The sequence below is a fragment of the Eleutherodactylus coqui genome, chromosome 7 (genome assembly GCF_035609145.1).
Source record: "Eleutherodactylus coqui strain aEleCoq1 chromosome 7, aEleCoq1.hap1, whole genome shotgun sequence".
Lineage (NCBI taxonomy): Eukaryota > Metazoa > Chordata > Amphibia > Anura > Eleutherodactylidae > Eleutherodactylus > Eleutherodactylus coqui.
Genome location: NC_089843.1, coordinates 70,156,792 through 70,180,259, shown reverse-complemented (window position 1 = coordinate 70,180,259; position 23,468 = coordinate 70,156,792). Strand labels below are relative to the sequence as shown.

At 40.7% G+C, this 23,468-nt stretch overlaps 1 protein-coding gene across 2 annotated transcripts in view; it reads left to right on the top strand.

The window, feature by feature from the left end:
• Nucleotides 1–23,468, top strand: part of PCDH7 (protocadherin 7) — a 64,404-nt gene that overhangs the window by 32,511 nt on the left and 8,425 nt on the right. The window lies entirely within an intron of this gene.

Genomic DNA, 23,468 nt, shown 5'->3' with positions numbered 1-23,468 from the left:
TGAAGTGAATGGGACTCAGCCTGCAGTACCAACCCAAGCCACTACACAGTGAACGGAGCTGTCTGCTAGAAGTGGGACAACAATTTAAAGTATGTTTTTCTTTATGATTGAAGTCAATGGCCAACTGTACGTCTATAGAATTGCATACATCTGCAGTACATTTTTATGTACTCGGTGATCAGTGAATGCAGTATGAACAGAGCGTAATATAAATACCACCAGATTATGTGCATCATTAATTTTGCAAGGCATATAATCAGAATACATGTTTATCGCTGAGCAGAATTATTTTACCATCTAGTAAGGAGTCTTATAGTGGTAGCCGTGGGATGATAAATCACACAAACACCAAGAACACTACTTTTTAATTAGGCTTTTGAGACATTCCCTCTGAAATCTCCAACAAGACTACACTGCCTGGCATTGTTACTGTATCATAGCTGAGAAACTGCTGTGTATTATAGATTTCTAGAAATCCAATGCATTGATACGAGGGAAAATAATGGTCCTATCTGTAAAGTAGAGACAAAGAATGCAGTTATAGAATTACTGTCACACTAGAGATGTATGAGCTTCTTGCGACCTATCTAGTGTTTCTCTACTTTGTCCCTAACTGACCCGCACTTCAAAGAATTGTTTCCCCTGTTTATAAGTAGAGTTTGTGGATATAATTATTTTTTTGATGGTTTTTTCACCAAAAATGTGTAAATTCATTATAAGCTTGGTTTATTTATTTGTATTGCTTTCCTTTTAGGTGTTTTTTTTAGTTTACTATTCACTTAGTTTTTATAGCATTTTTTCTAGAGAACTGAAGAAGATGCTGTTTTCTAGTTACTAATATCAACATCAATGTATCTTATGTGCATCTATCAGATGTAGCAAACTTTTACCTAACATTTAATATTATGACTAGAGATGAGCGAGCATGCTCGGATACAGCAGTTACTCGAGCGAGCATCGCTCTTCTCGAGTAACTGCTTACTGGTCCGAGCGTGCTCTAGGTGAGCGGTGGGGTGTAGCAGGGGGGGGGGGGAGTGAGAGATCTCTCTCTACCCCCCGCCGCTCACCCCCGCCACCCCACCCCTCGAGCACGCTCGGACCAGTAAGCAGTTACTCGAGAAGAGCGATGCTTGCTCAAGTAACTGCTGTATCCGAGCATGCTCGCTCATCTCTAATTATGACATTATTAAATTGGGATAGTAATATTTTTAAAGGGTTTTTCAATTACCCGACAACATCCCTTTAATTGAGCTGACTGTAGTAAATTAATAAGTTGAGCAATACTCACCCCTCCGCCGCCACTGGGATCCAGTGCTGCAGTCCCGCTGTGGTACTGGCATTTTGTTTGACAGCTGATGTCACTGAAAGTCAGGTGATCGCTGCAGCCTCTGATTGGCACACTCCCGAAGCCCTGGCATTATGGCGCTCAGGATGTGAGTACCGATATCAGGAGGATGAGCGATGATCCTGTGAACACTTGCACCGAACCCCTGACTTTCGGTGACTTTAGCTGTCACAATATACGCCAGCACCACAGTGGGGCTGCACCATGGATCCCAGTGATGGCGGAGGGGTAAGTACTGCTCAGTTTGCTGTTTTACTACAGTCAGCCCTATTAAAGGCACGTTGTTCGGTAACAGTAGACCCCTTTAAGTGTTTCCAAGGGTATATTCATACAAACTATTTTTCTGTACAATTTTTGGGCCAAAAAAATCTGACAAAAATCAGGTGGAAACAAAGCGCATTTTTTTTAAACTGCTTTCCTCGCACATACAATTCTTTAATCAGACAGTCTGGGCAAAAAAAATAGCAGCATGTTCTATTTTGTTGTGATTTTCTGCCAAAAACTGCCCATTCAAAGTATATGGGTGTGAATAAAAAATCGGAGTGCACTTATTTCATGCAATTGCAATCCGCTTTTATAGCATATAATCATAAAGTGTGCAGAACCTTTAATTCCATCATTTGACCCACAATTCATTTTTTCTTTTATGTGAGCAAAAAATCGGATGGAAATTGTGTGAAAAAATCAAGTGCAAAAAATTGGGTAAAAATCACATGAAAAATTGGTCCAATTTCAGGACTGAACCCCCCCCCCCCACCTGTGTGAATATACCCTAAGTGTTATATGCCTGTAACGCAGAACACCTCGGTAACTTTTCTTGAGATTTAATTGATTTGCACACACAGTTACATACGTTCATAGTATAGAATAGGAATGACAGCAGCAGGTCTGATCTTGTTTTAGCCATCATTGCCCACATTCTGTAGCTTGCTTGCACAACAGGCATATCATTTCAGAACACCTTCACAAACAGGTTTGAGGATCTGTTTAGAGAAAACAAGCTGACTGCATACGGCCTCAAGCACATGGCAGAGCCATTTACACAGAGCCTGTGCGTGGGCAATTGGTGACCCTGGAGTACTGTACTACAGAATCTCAAAGGGGTTGTCCCACAAAGTGAATTTAGCCCATATCCACAAGATAGAGGATGATTATCTGATCTGTAGGAGTCGAGCCGCTGAGACCCCCACCCTGGGCTGGCATCAGCACCCGGAAAATGCGGGCAGGATCCGGGGTCCACGGCATCTAGGGGGCCGCTCAGTAGTAAAATTGATCTGGCCCTTGTTCTTTTATACCAATTGGATCTGCATCTTTAAGCTGTAAATCCAATTGACCACGACAGAAACATTGCAGGATGCCAAGTGCTTCCTTTTCCACCAACCAGCACCTCCTCTGTGGCAGGAGGCCCAGTGGGGCCTATAAATGACTCAGTGGGTATTGTGGTTCCTTATTAATTACTTAGGGTGCACAGTGGGGACCATGAATGACATGGGGGACTATAAATAACATATAAATGATTACATTTGGCTGAACTGGATCTTATGTCGATAGCCAATTTCAAGGGATTTTCAGGAAATACTATTGATGACCTCTCTTCGGGATAGGTTATCAATAGTTATCCAGCCCGGATTCACCACTCAGGACCCCAGACGATCCGTAGGTCAGGCACTCGCTGTTAGCACAGAGGGACGGAGCAGAAGCAGCTGCTCCGATCCTGGTTTAGTGGTCGGCACTTGTAGGTGCAAGCTCATCTCTCGTTAAAATCAATGGAAGCTGTGCTTGCAGTTACAATCGCTGACCACTACATCACTGCCAAGGGCTCAGAGCAGTGGCTTCTGCTCTGTACCCCTGTGTGTTGAGACGCTGACAGTGGGTATCTGGTTAGCTGATCAGCTGGGATCCAAAGCGGCAGACCCCGGCCAATCAACTATTGATGACCTATCCTGAAGAGAGGTCATCGGGAGTATATCCCTGAAAAACCCCTTTAAGGTCACTTTTATAGGATGCAAATACAGAAATGTTTGTTACACCACATTGTTCTTGATATTTACTGTTCTCCTTTTTATCCCTCATGGTGTATGGTAATAGATAATATCTGTTTAGGTCATGTTGACTTCAAGTACATTTATTTTTGGCCCATGCCCATTTTTCTCTCAATGTTCTACTTTTCTTTTAATGCAAGAAACAATTGTGATAACACTTTCCATCTGCTATAATTAAGGAGGATTAGCGGTATAATAGTAGATCGCTGCACTGGCGTAGTATGAACACCTGGATGGCATAACCCTGTGTTTTGGTCATAGTCATTTATTCCCTACATCTGTTTTTTTTCAATACTGCTTTTGCCGTATAGGGGCGAGGGCCACCTTAAAAGGGCCATACCAGTTTTTTAATATAACACACAGTATTTTGATTTTTCATGAGCAGAATTTATAAACCATGCAAAACCTAAAAAAATTACTAACATTATGTTTATAAGGAAAATGTCATTCATTTTTACTGCATTGGAGCGAAGAATCAGAAAAGTTTTAGGCAGGTGTGGAAAAAATGCTGCAAAGTACGAACGCTTTCAAAAACAGAAGTGAAAATAGTTTATTTTTGTCAATCAACAAAATGCAAAGTGAATGAATAAAAGAGACGTGGGAATCAAATTAGTATTTAGTGCAATCACTCTTTGCCTTCAAAACAGCATACATTCTTCTAGACACTTTTGCACACTGTTTTTGAAGGACTCGGCAGGAAGGTTGTTCCAGACATCTTGGAGAACTAAGCACGGATCTTCTGTAGATGTAGGTTCTCTCCAATCCTTCAGTCTCTTCATGTAATCCCAGACAGGCTGGATGATGTTGAGATCAGGGCTCTGTGGGGCCATATCATCACTTCCAGGACTCCCTGTTCTTTGTTGCGGTACATGCACATGGACTTTTTTTTTCTTTCCGATTTTTGGACCAAAAAAATCGGTAATAAAACTGGACAGAAAAATAGCAGCCAGTCATTTGAATGGGTATATTCACATGGGCATTTTTTTTACTTCTCACGAATAGATGATGTTGAGGTCAGGTCTTTGTGGGGGCCATATCATCAGTTCCAGGACCCCATGCTCTTCTTTAGGCCACCTGCACACGGGCGGAAATCCCACGGCGGTATTTCCCGTGGGATTTCCGCCACTGAAAGTTTGCATAGGAGTGCATTACAATACGCACTCCTATGCAGACGGCCGCGGTTTGGCCGCGCGAAATCTCGCGCGGCAAACAAGCCGCGGCATGTCCTATTTTTGTGCGGGGCACGCACTCACCCGGCCGCCGGCTCTGGTCTGCGCATGCGCCGGCTGATTGGCAGCCGGCACATGAAAGAGCCGGGGCCGCCAGGCGCGGGTGAGTATGCGCTCGTCCCTGCAGGCTCTCGGGTCGGGTCCCGCGGCGAGAATTCTCGCTGCCGGATCCGACATGCTCGTCTGCAGGCGGCCTTACACTGAAGATGGTTCTTAATGACACTGAGTCGTTGTATCGCTGCAGAATAAATTTAGAGTCAATCAGATGCTTTCTGTTTTTGAAAAAAGTTCTTACTTTGCAACATTTTTTCCACACTTGGCTAAAACTTTTACCCAGTACTGTACATGCCCAGTCCACACCTAGACTGCTGACCCGAGCAACACAACTAAAACTCAAACTCTTCCCAGTCTGGGAGCCCATGTGGTTCCCAGGTCTCCTTAGATATTGTTGTGTACCCAGGGGCGTAACTATAGAGGATGCAGGGGATGCGGTTGCACCCGGGCCCAGGAGCCTTAGGGGGCCCATAAAGCATCTCTTCTCCATATAGGGAGCCCAGTACTATGAGTAAAGCATTATAGTTGGGGGCCCTATTACAAGTTTTGCATCGGGGCCCGGGAGCTTCAAGTTACGCCTCTGTGTGTACCGGTATTACCAGGTATGTTATAGCTTTACTAGAACTTGATACCATCATTGGCAGTTAACAGAAGACAGTGGGGCAGATTTACTAATACTTTCTAAAGCTGCTTTCAGATTAGCCTTTTTTAACTTTGTATTTGATGGGCCGTAATACAAAGCTAATCTATGTATTTATTCACATGGCTGTATTTCTCACTGCTGTTTTTTAAAAACACAGCATGGCCTATTTTTTGCATTTTTGCCTCAGTATTGCTATTATAAGAGGCAAAACAGATCAAATACTGATGACATACAATTGTAATGTCACTATACCATGTCCGTCCATAATACGGATGTGTAATACCGACATGTTACAATATGCTCATCTGAAACTGGCCTATTTAGACAGCACAAACTTAGTTTTAAAATGTATCAACTTTATCATAGTGAATCTGCTGGATGATAAATTTGGCGCATTCCTAAACTGTCTTGTATAAGTTGATACCATTAGTTGACCTAGTTTATTTATTTTCATTTAGGTCACTCACCCTTTCTGAAAAGCCACACGCCTTTTAGATTCAGCAAAATAAGTGTCCGAAAGCATCTAAAACATCCCAAATGTGGTGCAAAGCATGTCAAATACTTTTCTGATGCAATTCGTGCCAGAAAATCTGTAAATTTTCGATAGTGAATGTGACATTTCCCTTAGTAATAATCACTGTGTGTTGTATTTGGAAGGTGTTATGGCCTACCAAAGCTTGGGGACCTCCACTGTAGTGTATGTTAATAGGTCTGATATAATCCAGACCTGACTCTCCTTTTGGTCAGAATTTTGTTTGTTGAGGGGTTAATTAGGAGAGAATTGACTCATGGAGGACTGCGTAGCCTTTTCTAAATGCAATTTCTTTAAATTATGACTGCAACACCAGGCTATGCGGAACTTGTGGCAGTCATCCTGGAGTGTGTAGGGACAGCACTAATTTGTGTGACTGTCCTAAAACTTTTTGCTATTCACTTCTGCACTCTTTTACACTTTCTTCTTAAATGTTCACAAAGTCTTAAATCATGTTATGACTTAGCTGTAATGCGTGTGCCTGTAGGAGATGGCATATCTTAGTACTCTTGAGTTCTCACATTCTTTGACATTCCTCATGTATTAAAGAATAATCTACCACGTATGAGTGTTAACCCTCGCTTCTTCTATTTCTTTTTAATAATGAGGTGCTAAAAAAAGGGAATTTAGAGAATAATTCATTTCTTTATAGTTAAAACTTTCAAAAGAATGTTGATGCGCACATTTTCACCAAAAATTTGCATAGCGATGTAGAAACAGTTCTGGAATGTCAAACCCTTGGATACAGTATGTGATGTTAGAGGCTTTGGAAACTTTAGGGCAATTTTTTTTTTTTGCTTAATTGTATTCATTTTGGACTGAAAATCATTTTTGTAATAAAGTTTAAATTTTTTTTTTTAATTACACAATTTGGCTTCTGCAGCTTCTACATATCACTGTACATATCAAACTGCAGAAAGCTTCTCCCTTCAGATCTGTCAATGTGCTGAGCTGAAACCCTTGTTTTCAGACCTTATTTCTCCTATTCTGAATGTTTTTTATCAGCAAATTTATGACTACAACAGCGATAAACTGTCTTGTGACAATAGATCAGAACGTTCAGGAGAGAGGAAACTAAGATTACCATTACAAGGAAGGACTGTCGGCTGCGGAACTACCTGTCAGCTGACCCAATGACTATCGCTTTTGTGCTTTCCCATAGGAATTATAGTCGTTCAGTGAATGGAGGCAGAGCACTTTGGAGATCACTTCTGGCCACTCCTCAAAGATGAACTGCTTGCACTGACAGAGAAGTCACTGACTAGTCGCTTTGTTTTCAGTGAGCTGAAACAAAGTGACTAGTAACTACTGAGTAATTTCTCACCCAGTACCCTGTGGGGCTCCGCATTTACAAAGAAAAATTATCACTTAAAATCTCTAGTTTGAGTGATTTGTCGGCCAGTTCTTGGCCTACGTAAAAGTATCCCAAGCTATCACAATGACAGATCTGAAGGGAGATGCTTTCTGCAGCTTACTATATACAGCAATATGTAGAAGCTGCAGAAGCCAAACTTTGCAAAAGTTTTTATGTAACTCTTGTAAAAATGAGTTTTAGCCTCAAATACATCCATTTTAGTTCAAAAAAGGCCTCCAAATAGCCTTTAAATAATTTTGTGAGAAATGTATAAAACAAACATCACCTTTTTTTGGCTAACACAAAAGTATTTAACATCACATTGATTTATGTGACTAACGTGGTACCACACTATTAGCACTCTACATTAAACCTCTCACTATAAGCTAAAATGTTACAAGACTGAAGGTAAGAGCTATTGCTTTAAGACAAGTTCTCAAATAGTAAAGCAAAATGATATATATATATGGACATTTTTGAGAATCTTAATTCTTAGTCCTGCTTTTACATTTTCTTTATACATCACTGTTCGTTTTAGAAACGATGTTATTCTCTCCAGCAAAGTCAATTGACATCAGATTCTTCCACAGTGCCAATACTCATGTAGGGATAATAGAGGCAATTTATACTACTTGACGAGCAATTTGGTGCTCCTGTCAACTTTTTACTGGTAAGATGATTTGCAGATCATTGGAGCAAACACTAGTGCTGTTTTGTTTGCATTGTTATGGTTAGGGCTGAATGATAAGTCATTATTATTAGTAACCTTTAGTGACTTCATTGAAGTTTTTACATTTCTGGACATATTGAAAAAACTTTTTGTTTCAAGAAAAAATAGCAGAGATCACCAGAAGATGTGTGCGGGGGTTGCATCTTCTATATATAAGACACATATACAGCTTTATAATCCTGCACTGTAATTGCTTGTACAATTGCATGTTGACTGGCTTGGCAAGTAAGAATTTGTTAATAACATGCCAGTCTAGGAAGTTTGAAGATACTTTTGAAGACATGGATGACATTACAGAATAGTAATGGCTATAAAGTTGTCAACAGAAACATAAGATGGGAGTAGCTTTTAAGTATTTTTCGTCCATTTCTCACTCATTTTCTGCGCCTTTTTCATGACACACACATATGTTCTTTTTATGGAAGCATATTTAAATCCCCACTCCACCTCCCTGCTATTCCACCAAGTAACATACTGATGAAAGAAAATTCCAAGCTTATCCTTTTCAGGATCCACCATAGCCATAGCTGCTTATCTTCCTTTTTCTCTCCTCCAGAGGATAAGATCACTTACAATTCAGTGTGAAGATCAAAACCTTAAACAAAAGCAGCTCTATTTTAGTACAGTGTATGGAGCATTCTCACTTGTGGTCTCATCCAGTGCATTTCCTCACTGCGAAATTCCTTGAGGCATCGTAATTTACTTAGTAACCAGTCTTTATAGATTCATTAAAACGAACATTAATAGAAATGAAGTGAATCCGTTTTATACATAACTATATACCTTCTGAGCTTGGAAATTAATTGCCTATATGAGATATTCTTAAAGAAAGGCTAAAAGTACACACCAGGCTCATTATTTTTTGACATAACATATTTTTTTTAAATTTAAAATACAAAAAAAAAATGGTGTCATGTATTCTGTAGAAAGGGTAAGAGTTTAACTATCATTACCGCAGAATTGCAAGAATAATAATTAATTATAATATGCTAATAATGTTCTTCAAAGTACACGTGCTGCCTATGCTATGCTGCGGAAATTGTGTTAGTTGATCTAGTTTTCATAGAAACGGAACACCTAAATATGCAAGGTTCCAGTGACATCAGTAGCAACAGGTGCATGTGCTTTGGGTAATTTCTTGAATTATCACTACATTCAGTTGTATCAGTATCCTTACCCACTGTCAGTGCACCATCACTACATTCAGTTGTATCAGTGTTCTTCTCCACTGTCGGTGCACCATCACTACATTTAGTTGTATCAGTATCCTCCTCCACTGTCAGTGCACCCGCACTACATTCAGTTGTATCAATATCCTTCTCCACCATTAGTGCACCATCACTACATTCAGTTGTATCAGTATTCTTCTCCACCATTAGTGCACCATCACTACATTCAGTTGTATCAGTATTCTTCTCCACTGTCAGTGCACCCGCACTACATTCAGTTGTATCAGTGTTCTTCTCCACTGTCGGTACACTATCACTACATTCAGTTGTATCAGTATCCTCCTCCACTGTTAGTGCACTATCACTACATTCAGTTGTATCAGTATTCTTCTCCACTGTCAGTGCACTATCACTACATTCAGTTGTATCAGTATTCTTCTCCACTGTCAGTGCACTATCACTACATTCATTTGTATCAGTATCCTTCTCCTCTGTCAGTGCACCATCACTACATTCAGTTGTATCAGTATCCTCTACACTATCAGTGCACCATTGTGCTCCAGGGAACTTTATATTCTCCCTATATCCCTGAGAGTAGTAACATATTTCAGAATTTCTGTTCAACCTACAATTAAGCCCCTTAGTATTCCATGAACAGAAATCCCATGTCCCCCCTTCCCCTCACTATGGGATCACTGCACCCCCTGCAGTGATATGGAGATTGAGCAGAGTGGCTGTCAAGCTTGCTTGGTGCCACTCTATTCAGAAATAGCTGAGTACAAGCACTCAACTATCTCTAACAGTCTCATTGAAGATGAATGGAGTGGCACCGTACATACTTGACAGTAGCTCTGTTTAGTCTACTCCTTATTGCAGGCTCACTGCACCCCACCTTACCCGGGATAGAGTGAAGTCTCAGCAGTGGGCCGCCCACTGATCAGACTTTTTTCGCCCATTCTGTGGATAGGTGACCAAATTCAGTTTGGGAATATCCTTTTAAAATGGATGTGTGATTTGTAATATTTCTCAAATCCTGTTCCCCATACACAAACATAAGAAACCAGCCTAAACCCACCTCTCCCGACTCCTGCTATGTCCCGCACAACTGCTACATGTCTCCCCTCTGACATCACGTTTATAAGCTGCCTCAGGCTGTTTTATGGATCGTCTTTGCAGCCAATAATAGAGCTCAGCAATTGATCTGCACATCACGAAAAGAGGAAAGTTCAAAGTTTTTTGCAACATACCAGGAAGTTCCATTTTCTAGCGAAATACGGCACTGTTTCTTGTTTTTTATGGCGCTTTCACACAACAGTTTTTATGCTCAGTTTTTTTGTGAGCCAAAACCAGGAGTGGGTCCAAAATACGGAAGACATACAAATCTTTCCATTATACTGTCTTGTTACTCCTGGTTTTGGCTCACAAAAAACTGATTATAAAAACTGTTGTGCGAAAGCGCTCTTACGGTTCATAACAAAATGGTGTTTATAGGAGAAACCGTTTTGTGTGCTTGAGTTTCATAAATGTGAATCTATTGTTCAAGTGCAATGTGAAATCTGGCATCGATTACAAAAGCAGCCACCTCACAAGCAAATTTATGAGTGGCACAGAAAATTTATTGAACTTGGTTGCATATGCGAACAGTAAAGCTCTGGTTGCCCACGCACAAAAAAAACTGTAAGCAAGACACCCAGCGCTGCGGTGTGGTAGATAATGGGACTTTCTTGTATGTAATAAAAAATGTTGAATCTTCCTCTTTTTAGTGATGTTGGGATTGTGTACCTTTCTTTTGTAGTTTGTAATTAAATCCCCAAATCTACTCCTTCCTCTCTCTATATGGCCTAGTGCCCACAGCCGTGACGGGCTCTGCAAGCGGAATTCCGCAGCGGAGCCCATCACGGCGCCCCCCCAGAGACCCCATAATTACCTCCGGATCTGCCACCCGACATCCCGCATGACGCTCCGGCCTGCATGCGCAGTAGAACGTATGACGCAGCCGGCGCGTCATAGGACGCGCCCACAGCATCACATGACGCGGCCAGCGGTAGGTGGGGAAGCGTTTTCACGCTATCTTCTGCTGTGCTACAGTGGGAGATAGCCTGACAGACGGCTTCCAATGACTGCAATGGAAGCCGTCCGCGCATACGCCCGCGGCAAATAGAACATGCCGCAGGTGAATTCACGGGGCGGAATTCTGTGGTGGAATTCCGCACCGTGAGCATTGCACTATTAGGTTCAATAGAACCTAATAGCTGCGAGGCAGCATCGCGGATTTTCGCCGCATATAGCGCGGCGGAAATCTGCCCATGGGAATTAGCCCTATATGTATACATACACACACTATCTTACCAAAAGTAAATGAGCATTTAAGCAAGAATCAAAAATAGCATTTGCACTTCAGCTGCTATTTCCCTCCAATTATCCTGCAAACATCTGGCAAGTTCTCTCAAATAAGATGGAAGCTGTTCATATTTTCTGACCAGACGTTCCAGTTCATCCCAAAGATGTTAAGTAGGGTTCAGGTTGGGACTCTGTGCAGCCAGTCAAATCGTGGAGCATTCATATCCTCAAACCAACGTAAAACAGCGTTGGATTTGTGACCAGGTGTATGGTCTTGTTGGAAGTATTGTTGACCATTCCCAAAGTATTACCACATTGTCGACACCACATTATTGTCTAGAATGTCAGGGTACACCCCTGTGTTCATTGTTCTTGTCACTACAACAATGGACTAAGACCATGCCACATAAAACATCCCTGGATCATAACAGAGCCTCTGCCTTATCTAACTGTTGGCACTACAGACTCAAGCAGAAGGCACTCCTCAGGCTATTCATTATTCCATAGAACATTCTTCTGTTGCTCAACTGTCCAGTGATGACTCTTTGCACCATTATAGACTGACCGGTGCGTCTTTGAAGGAACTCGTCAGCCATTTGCAGGATGAATGCAGGGAAATAAGTGTATCAGACGTCAATAGAAATTATGGCTAGTATGCTTCAGAGAATATCTGAAGACACTAGGACCAAAGGAGGCCCCACTAAATATTAACTTATGTAAATAAATACTACTTTTGATTCTTGCTCAGGTGGCCAATTACATGGTAGGATTGTGTATATATGTGTGTGTTGCATCTATATTGGCCGGAGTTGAGATGTAGGCAAATAAACCTCTCCCTCAGCCCATTAATCTCTAACCTATGGCCTTTGGGACCAGATCTTAACACCGAGCATATTAGGAAACTATAGCAAATGTAATACTTATGTATTTGAGCCAAATATATACATTTATACTTTACATTTCCCCTGTGATCTTAAATGGTAACATAAATTGGAATTTAAAATGGCAAGTGATACTTAAATCCTTTTATTTGCACACTGGAAATGTAAACGTTACCGTCGGTAAAGATGATGCATGACATCCTTAGAGTATAAGGTCGCATATATTTTTACCACATGATATAAATTTTCTACTAACATTTGAAAATTGCAAGCTCTGTTTGCTTTCTGCTAAGGCTTCACATTACATTATTTATTAGGGTCTGGAAAACAGCAGCCAGATGTCATAAAAGTACAGCATGGACATACCGCAGCGTAAGAATAAACACTTCTCCATCAATAAAAACACAAGCACAATAAAGCGCCACTCAAAACATTAAAAAGATGAAAGTTTGCTCAGCACTGAAATATTGATAAGCCGCGTTAAACTGTTTCATAGATGGACGGTTCATTATTTATATGCTTTGTGGTTGGCTTATGATATGTGCTTTGTCTTGTACTGATCATAAATATGAAAGTGATCAACTTGCATTATTTAGGCCTAGATGGTTCGGGGTAAATTGATCTCACACTGTAACATTGTATTCCGTACATATCATATCCATATTTCATAAAGGACTTTATTAATTTTTACATGTAACAGAAAAGAAGAAACTTATCCCCATATACACGTATCTGCACATGTATACGGTGGTCTCTTGTTACAATACTCATTCTTCTTCTGGGAGGACCGATACAATTGAAATATTGTAACTTGGATAGCCATGGAAAACTAGTAATTGGTTCTAAAACAGACGAATTGTCACATAAAAAAGGCACAAATAAAGCAAGGCCAGATGTATAAAAGTCAAATAGCGGTGCTGGAAGCTTATTTGGTGTCCTACGCAGTACATACTGTACACTGAGTGTATAGTAAAAATAGAATGGCATCACATGTAGTATATGTAGAGAGCAGTGGAATAGTACATGTAGAGAGCAGTGGAGTAATACAGGTAGAGAGCAGTGGAGTAGTACATGTAGTACAGGTAGAGAGCAGTGGAGTAGTACATGTAGTACAGGTAGAGAGCAGTGGAGTAGTACATATAGTACAGGTAGAGTGCAGTGGAGTAGTACATATAGTACAGGTAGAGTGCAGTGGAGTAGTAAATGTAAAGAGTGGAGTAGTACAGGTAGAGAGCAGTGGAGTAGTACATGTAGTACAGGTAGAGAGCAGTGGAGTAGTACATATAGTACAGGTAGAGAGCAGTGGAGTAGTAAATGTAAAGAGTGGAGTAGTACAGCTAGAGAGCAGTGGAGTAGTACAGGTAGAGAGCAGTGGAGTAATACAGGTAGAGAGCAGTGGAGTAGTACAGGTAGAGAGCAGTGTAGTAATACAGGTAGAGAGCAGTGGGGTAGTACAGGTAGAGAGCAGTGGAGTAATACAGGTAGAGAGCAGTGGAGTAGTACATGTAGAGAGCAGTGGAGTAATACAGGTAGAGAGCAGTGGGGTAGTACAGGTAGAGAGCAGTGGAGTAATACAGGTAGAGAGCAGTGGAGTAGTACATGTAGTACAGGTAGAGAGCAGTGGAGTAGTACATATAGTACAGGTAGAGTGCAGTGGAGTAGTAAATGTAAAGAGTGGAATAGTACAGCTAGAGAGCAGTGGAGTAGTACAGGTAGAGAGCAGTGGAGTAGTACATGTAGTACATGTAGAGAGCAGTGGAGTTGTACATGTAGTACAAGTAGAGAGCAGTGGAGTAGTACATGTAGTACAGGTAGAGAGCAGTGGAGTAGTGCATGTAGAGAGCAGTGGATTAGTACAGGTAAAGATCAGTGGTGTAGTACATGTAGTACAGATAGAAAGCACTGTAGTAGTACATGTACTACAGGTGGGGAATAGCACAGTGCATGTAGTACAAGTAAATAGCAGTACAGTACATTTAGTACAGATAGAGAGCAGTGAAGTAGTACATGTAGTACAGGTAGAGAGCAGTGAAGTAGTACATGTAGTACAGGTAGAGAGCAGTGATGTAGTACATGTAGTACAGGTAGAGAGCAGTGGAGTAGTACATGTAGTACAGGTAGAGAGCAGTGGAGTAGTGCATGTAGAGAGCAGTGGATTAGTACAGGTAAAGATCAGTGGTGTAGTACATGTAGTACAGATAGAAAGCACTGTAGTAGTACATGTACTACAGGTGGGGAATAGCACAGTGCATGTAGTACAAGTAAATAGCAGTACAGTACATTTAGTACAGATAGAGAGCAGTGAAGTAGTACATGTAGTACAGGTAGAGAGCAGTGAAGTAGTACATGTAGTACAGGTAGAGAGCAGTGGAGTAGTACATGTAGTACAGGTAAAGAGCAGTGGAGTAGTACATGTAGTACAGGTAGAGAGCAGTGGAGTAGTACAGGTAGAAAGCAGTGAAGTAGTACATGTAGTACCGATGGAGAGCAGTGTAGTAGTACATGCAGCACAGGTGTAGAACATTACAGTACATGTAGTACAGATAGAGAGTAAACAGAGCATATAGTACAGGTAGATAGTACAGAATATGTACAGGTAGAGAGCAGTACAGTGCATTATAATACAGGAAGAGAGCAACACCGTGCATGTAGCGAACAGTACTGTGTCTGTATTACACTTACAGAGCCATACAATGCATGTAGTACAGGTGAAGACCAGCACAGTGCATGTAGTATAAGTAGAGAGCAGTACATGCAATACAGCTAGAGAGCAGTATAGCACATTTTGTTACAGATAGAGAGCAGGACGGGATATGTAGTATAGATATAGGACAATACAGTGTATGTAGTACAGGTAGAGAGCAGTACAGTACATGCAGTATGATTACAGGTGAGCAGTAGGGCAGCACATGTAGTGTAGGCAAGGAGCAGTGCAGTGCTAAGTATTGCTGCCAGTTTCAAACAACAGATAAATTTGCCTTCTGGCATTTTAAGTGGAATGTAGATGAAAGTTATTATAGCCCAGGAAGATAAAAATTGAAAATAACCTGAGGTCATATTGTATCTTCAGGTACTACTGTCTCTGTCACTCATATGGACACATTGCCCTTGTACTAGTTGTAGAATGTGACATAGGTGAACTCTAATTTCTTCAATTGTCAAATACGATCCCGGACCTTGCATTCATAACTTAATAGAGCATCTACAATTTTGCAAATACATTCCTGAGTTGGGGGTTCATATGCATCAAAATGATTTTGTAAATATTGTTAAAATAACAGAGTACTAGACATGTTCACAATTCCAAATATACAGTTGCAAGAGAAAGTAAGTGAACCCCTTGAACCTACCAGAATGTTTGCATTGACTACTAATAAAATATGGTGTGATTGTTATCTAAGTCACATTTATAGACAAACACAATCCAACTAATAGCACACAAATGGTTGTACCGCTCATATCTTTTATTGAGCACATTGAGTAATTCTCCGCAGTGCAGGGAGAAAAAAGTAAGTGAACCCTTGAATTTAATAATCTGTACATCACTCTTTAGTAGGAATCATATCCACCAAATATCTCCTATAGTCAAATGCTTGCTGTAAATGTTTCACCAAATATTTCCATTGAAGATGTTTTCTCTCTGCACATGTTTTTCAGTTAATGAATATTTCTGGGATATCTTGTGAACCCCTTTTCATGCAAAAACATTTAAATAGAGTCAAAGTGGTTGCTCAAGTTGTGTTTTTTTTTTATTGGAAAAATGTTATAACACTCCAGTTCTTGGAATGTTATAAATTAAGCTATACTTAATTATTCAATCCTCCAGCAGTTTTTTTCATAAGTCAGACCCTTTTAGTTCAGTACTCTTCATATAGCTATATCCTCCTTTTTCAACCATTCTTTAGTTGACTAGTCATAGTCAACTACGCTATTATGCCTGGCACAAATGTCAGAAATGAATGGAAACCTGTTTGTAGCTATGGTTTTAGCAATTAAACCCTATCCTTGCTTCCAGAGGTCCATCTGGATGCTACTTTGGGCAACCCAGGCAGAATTCTGGGACAGAAAGGCTGGGCGTACCCATAAATGCTGTGTAAGCCTAGCCTTACTGGTGTGCTCTGGGTCATTGTCTTATTGCAATACCCAATGTCTCTTCAGCATGCCCTTACATTCTCTTGTACAATATTCTGATCCACCTTAGAATTCATCGTTCCCTTAATGAGCAGAAAAGTGTCCAGCCCCTGAGGTAGCTCTAAACCATGATGCTTCCTCCACCATGCAGCACATTTGGGATGAGGTTTTGGTGTTGGTGCACAGTGTTCCTTTTCCTCTAAACATAGTGTTGTGTATTTGTGCCAAGAAGTTCCACTTTTATCTCATCTATCCATAGAACATTTTTTCCAAAAGCTATGTGGACTATCCAGGTGGTCTCAGGCAAACTAGTATTGGCCCACAATGGTTTTTATTTGGCAGCAGTGATTTCTTTCATGGTGTCTTTCCATAAACACAATTCTTGATCAGTATTTTTTAATAGTGCACGCATGGACAGAGGTGGTTGCAGATTCTACTGTAGCTCTTTTATATTTAGCCCTGATTTCTTCCTCACCTCTTTCAGGTTTGCTCATTGTGCTCTTGGAATGATCTTAACAGGATGCCCACTTTTAGCGAAAGTAGCAACAGTCCTGAATTTCCTACAATTGTAGATGATTTGTCCAACTGTAGACTAATGTACACACACAGGTCTTCAGCAATGCTTTTGCAACCCTTTCCAGCTTTGTGCATCTCTGTAATATGTCTTCTGAGTTCTTTTGAAAGATGAAAGGCATAATTCACTCTTGAGGCGAACCGATTTGTCAGTAACCAGACTCTATGTATCTTTACTTAATGGTCAAAGCACATGTGAAACCCACACTTCCAATCTCATCTTCTTAATTAAAATACCTTTGCCAATTAGCTCATGAAGAAGATCATTAGCACAGAGGTTCACTTACTTATCTTCCCGCACTCTGGATGTTTACTGGCGTGCTTAATAAAAGACATCAACCGTAGAACTCATTGTGTGCTATTAGGTTATTTAGATTGTATGTGTGTATAACTGTTACTTAGATAACAATCAGGCCACATTTTATAGGTAATCAATGCAGAAATCCAGGTAATTCCAAGGGACTTACTTACTCTTTTCTTTCAACTGTATACTGTGTAAAAATGGTTCCCAAACATTGAGCCATTAGATTAGGAGAATGTAGAAGACGGATCATTGTTATATGTATTGTTTGTAAGGCTGGTCTATCGACAGGAGATAGATATAGCTCTCTAGGAATGTTTGACTCCATTCTATTTTAGAGATATTTACAAAATCACACTTAAAGTGAAAGTGGTGATGTATCACTTAAGTTTTGATGGAAGAACAGATTAATAAAAGTCATACCAAATGCTGCACTAATATGTTACATTTGCAATTTTCAGCACTAATTGTCACATCCCGTCCACCACTCACTACGTCACTCTGCACAAGCACTGTTATTGTCACATTTGAATTCAAAGCCCCTTATGCAATGACCAATAGCCGTGTTACATCAACTAAATGCTGTACAATATAACATAATCTATGCATCAAAGTATAATATGTTACTGTGCATTAGGAGTATATTTAGAGCCAAGGATGGGATCCAATCTGAGGCGTAACTTGAAGCTTCTGGGCCCCAATGCAAATCTGTAACAGGGCCCGCAAGATGCTTTATTCATAGCACTGGGCTCCCTATATGGAGAGGCTTATGGGCCCGTTAAGGCTCCTGGGCCCGGGTGCAACCGCATGCTCTGCATCTCCTATAGTTACGCTCCTGGTTCCAATCATATCTTGGTTCTATATATACAGCTATTGCATCCTATAGAGTTTTGGAACTCATGCACATGGTCAACGCTGTGCATGGAGGCTATCTGGTGGCACATAAAGGTCCAGTGACTTGTATGGTGACTTAGTAAGGTGCTGTATTACTGCACTATTCTTTCAATGTTTCTATGGCATTTGATTGAACATTGCTCAAACAATAAATTTGTTATGCGTCCCTTTAAAGTCTGAACCATATGGGCACTCTATTACACCCCTGTGACTGTACGGGTACTAAAACCTCATATTTTGTTCTCATTTTTAAACAGTAGAGTCCAATAAACTGTAGGATTATTAGGCTTTATTCTCATCTGTTCATAACTGAAGTCATAATGGTGTGCCGGATCCACTTGTGTTATCCTTAACTTCAAAAGTGATGAAAACAGGATAAATCTCTTGATGGGGATGCTGGATACAAGTGTGAACACAGGCAAAAGTTGTAAAGTTATAAATATGTAAAATTATACAGTAATTGTCCAAACAAAATCAAGCACCTAGAAGGAGTTGTCGGAATCTAGTTAAACTTTCTATGTGTGTTTGTAATGTTGATATAAGTAAGTGATTATGATATCACAGCAAAAGGAGAAGTTCACAATTGAAGGGAGTCTCTAGTAGCCTGTTGGGCCACCAGTAGCTTGGATGCAAGATCTGACATGTGCGGGCATGGAGGCATACAGGTTTCGTATGGTATCCTCTTACAAATTGGTCCCCATTTGCAGACTCATAGGCTGTCAAAGTTGGCATCGCAGATAGTCCCATAGATGTTCTATTGGCGATAAATGTGGCCAGCGTGGCAATGCTGTGGAGATATTCCTGCGAACCCCTTGCTGTGTGCAGCCAAGCATTACCCTGCTGGAAAATGCCACCTGGAACCCCTCTTATAAGAGACAACACATGTGGCTGCAGGATGTCCTGAACATATCGCTGACCGGTCATCGTCCCTCAAACCACTACTAGTGGTGACTGACTGTGATATATGAGATGGCCCCCTCAGACCATCACACCAGCAGTGGAGGCGATGTGCTGCTCTACAGAAAAGGCAGGATTGAAGCGCTCCCCTCTAGGCCTCCAGGCATGAACATGACAGTCATCAGTGCCCAAACTAAACCTAGATTCTTCACTGAAGACAACCTAGTTCCACTCTGTAGCAGTTCAGTATTGTAGTTCACAACACCATTGCAAACTAAGGCAATGGTGGGTATCAAAGGCAGTACATGTAGTGGGTGCTGTGAGACCAAATGCCATTCAGCCAAGTGCCTGGAAATGGTTCCAACAGACACAGGGGCCTATAACGATGGTGCCACCTATCTTTGGATGACAGACAACATCTAGTTAGAGCTACTCATGCTTATCAGACGATCATCTCTACTGGTGGTCTGTGAAAGGTGTCCTGAGCCTGGTTGCCTCGTGTGCCTGTCCTCTGCAATCTTCTAACAGTCTAGTCAGAATGGATCAGGTGGTGGAAAATTTGTCAATACGACCATCCAGCTTCTCGAATTCCAATAATATGTCCCCCCTCAAACTCTGTTAACTGGAGAAAATCTTTTTGATAGTATTGTAAAGGCATATCTAGTGGTCGACAAGTGGAAAAACAGGTCTACTACACACAAGTAGTCTCTGAGAGCCTTTTTATAGGCTAAAGTTGTAACTAATTTTAGGGTTTCAGGTGGCAAGACCGTTCATCTAATCACACCACAACTCTAATCATTTGCATATCTGCTTGAGATGTAACCGCATGCTGAGCTTTGCAACAAAATGACAACTCCTTCTAGATGCTTGATTTTTTTTTACAAACAGTTTCTTCAGTCTTTTTCCTTTTGCCTGTTTTCTCAAACAAAATATTACAGTAGCAGCAAAGTGGGTGAGTTTTACACGCTGCGTAAAAAATCTGCATCATAAATTCCCCTGCAGACCAGATTATAATTCCGCATTATGTCAAGCTGCAGATTGCTTGCAAATTGGTTGCAGATTTTCACCATTAAATTCAAAAACAAAATTAAAATCTGCAAGAAATCCCCACAGAAATCCATAGATAGGGGCCTTTGTAAACTGAAAAGAAAAACAAAAAAACCCATTGAAATATTTTAAAAATACATTTACTAACTTTCTCCATCTTTCTCCTGCTCCTGTGCAGTGTCTTGTCTGGTTCACCAGGTAGACACTGTAATGGCACAATGAAAGGAAGAAAGCAGAAATTGGGGAGCAGACTTTGCACTAAGCAATAGAAATAAGAACATCCAAGGTAAAAACACCACATACCTCAGAAGGGGAAGCAAGAATGCACCCCATCATTCCTCGTTCACTTGTCTTAATATCCCTCATGCTGGATTTTCAGGAATTAAAACTCCATCATCTCCATTGACTCCATGAACTCTATATTAATGGTGCCCTTTCACAGAGAAGACTTTGTATAAAATTATATCTTTATCATTTATTCCTAAAAAACATAAAACGTAGGGCACAAAATTGTGACGTGGAATGTGTCACGACAACCTACCACCAAGGCTATGGATCATGCCTCTCTTTTTTATTTTATCTATGCATTAGGGAATCTTTAAAACGTTTGTAGCCCAACTATACCTGGCGCTATTGAATTAGGGATTGACCTGCCATCATTTGGTCAATACCTGTGAGGGTAGTCCTTGAGCATTGTTGAGCATAGGACACTGACCCTAGACTGGTCTGGAGAAAGGGCACCATAGCGGTCTGGCATTACTTTGCCTTGGCATCTCGCCTCAGACAGATAGTCATATTGTGGTGCCTGTATATCTAGTAACCAGCTAGAGATAGGTGGTTATCCACGGAACCACCTTGGGAATCTAAAGATCTCCCGATGCTCAAAATTTATCAGGGGATTACCGTTTACCTCCCTGATAAATAAATAGAGGGCCTCTCATATCTGATGGACTATTGTCCTACTTATTAAAGTATCTAGACATTAATAAATTAGTCTATTTATGGAAGAGACCTTAACATCCATAATTCCTCTTCTCTTGCGATTAGCTCTAAAACATTCTCCTGAAGATCACGTCACTTCGTGGTGAAACGCGTAGAGAGCTGTCCATCTGAGCTATTTGATGAGAATTATCCATCTGATTACTTGCAAAGTCCTTAATTGGACTCTTTTTCTCTTTTTTTTCTCTATAATAAGTCCAGACCCGGTTAACTCATCGTTTTGGGCTGGAAGTTATAGAGTTTATTACAGTAGATGCTGAATAAAACACGAAGTGTCGAATTCAGCACTCCATACATAAAGTCATCTATAATCTACTGTAATGTGATATCCATATGGCAGAAACCGAACCAATGATCGGTCTTAGCCATTTTTGGGTTATATGTTTAGGTCCGTCTCAGTCTTGTTGACGGGAGAAGGTGCCCGACCGGTTGTCGTGACACATTCCACGTCACAATTTTGTGCCCTATGTTTATGTTTTTTAGGAATAAATAATAAAGATATAATTTTATACAAAGTCTTCTCTGTGAAAGGGCTTAGTTGTACACATAGACTTTAATTGCCACCTCTGTGAAATACTATATTAATGGTAGTACTATTGCAGTACTATCCGTATGGAGTCCATGAAGTCGATAGTGATGATGACGTTTTAACTCCTGGGGAGCCAGCAGGCATAATATTGAGACAAGGGAACAGGGAACAAGGGTGAAGGGTTACATTCTTGTCTCCCTCTCTCAAGTAAGTGGTGTTTTTACTAATGATGAGCAAACTTCTCAAAAGTTCAGTTCAGCTGGCTCATAGAATTAGTGGGAAAAGTCTGGTTTAGTTCGAATTAGTTTGAACCAAACCAGAACTTTAACAATACCCCAAAAACTGTGTAAAACACTGCCTACGAGTCATAAGAGCCCCAAACACTCTTAGGAGTGTTTCCAAGTACTTTGAGCTGTCTTTAATGCAAGGTTGATGATGAAAGAGAAGAAAAAAGAAGGAAAAAAATAAGAAGGAAAAGTGAGAAGAAGAAAAAACAATGATAAGGAAAAATAGGAGAGCTTTATTTTTCTTCTTTCTCTTTTTCTTTCCTTCTTTTTTCTGTCTTCTAGTTGCATCTTTTCCTTTATTCCTTTTTCTTTTTACATCTTTTTTCTTCTTCCTTTTCCTTCTATTTTTTTCTCTTCTTTTTAAAAGAAAGAAGAATTTAGGTGTGCTCAGCCAAGACAAATTGCTTGAAGTTCGGGTTTGCACCAAACCGAACTTTTAGCAAGACCAACTCAAAACACAATGCTACTGTTTTGGTTCACCCAACAATAATTTTTAATTGGGATATGCATCTTTCTACAGCTTAATGAAAGGTCCACTCTAAGGGCTCGGTCACACAAGCGTTTTTTGGTCCGATCTGCAGACGCGCTTGCGATCTGCAGATCTATAGACCCAATGCATCCCAATGGGATTGGTCACATGTCCGCTTTTAATGCGGATGTGCGATAAATTATAGGACACAACGATTCGCAGAACGCGCCTATCTGCGTTCTGCGAATCGTTGTGTTCTATATATGCGCTCAATGGGTTCGGCGGCAGCAACGCCGACCCCATTGAGAACATATACTAAAGATTGTTCTCCTCTGCCACAGCTGTAACAGCTGTGGCAGAGAAGAACGATGTTCGCCCATTAAATTCAATGGAGCAGGTAATACAGCCGGCTCCATTGAAAGCAATGGGCTGCCGGCAAGCGCTGGATGAATTTTCGGGGAAGGGCTTAAAATATAAGCCCTTCCCTGAAAACCATCCTGAAAATGTGTAAAAAAAAAAAAATATATATATATATATATATATATATATACTCACCTTGTCCCAGCAGACGGAGTTCAGCCGCGTCCATCCGGCAGTTCTTCTGAACTGCTTCCTGTAGTATTCAGCAGGTGGGGATTTAGAATCCCCGCCTGCTGAATGGGCTGCCTCTGATTGGTCACAGAGGCAGCTCTCACCAATCAGAAGCAGCTCTCACTCATTCATGAATGGGTGAGTGAGTGCTGCCTCTGATTGGCTGAGCGCAGGGACCAATCAGAGGCAGCTCTCAGCTATTGAATGACAAAAAACGCCCGTGTGACTGAGGCCTAAGTTTTCTTTTTTTTTGTCCTTTAATTGTGCCATCCAAACCTACATGTCCTAACCCCCCACATATTTTAAATATTCTCTCTCATAGGGCATGCTGACAGTACTGTTATGCTTATCATATTCTGACTTTTTAAGCATAGTAACTACCTTCTTGCTATATTCTACTAATCTACTGCAATTCCATATAATATATATAT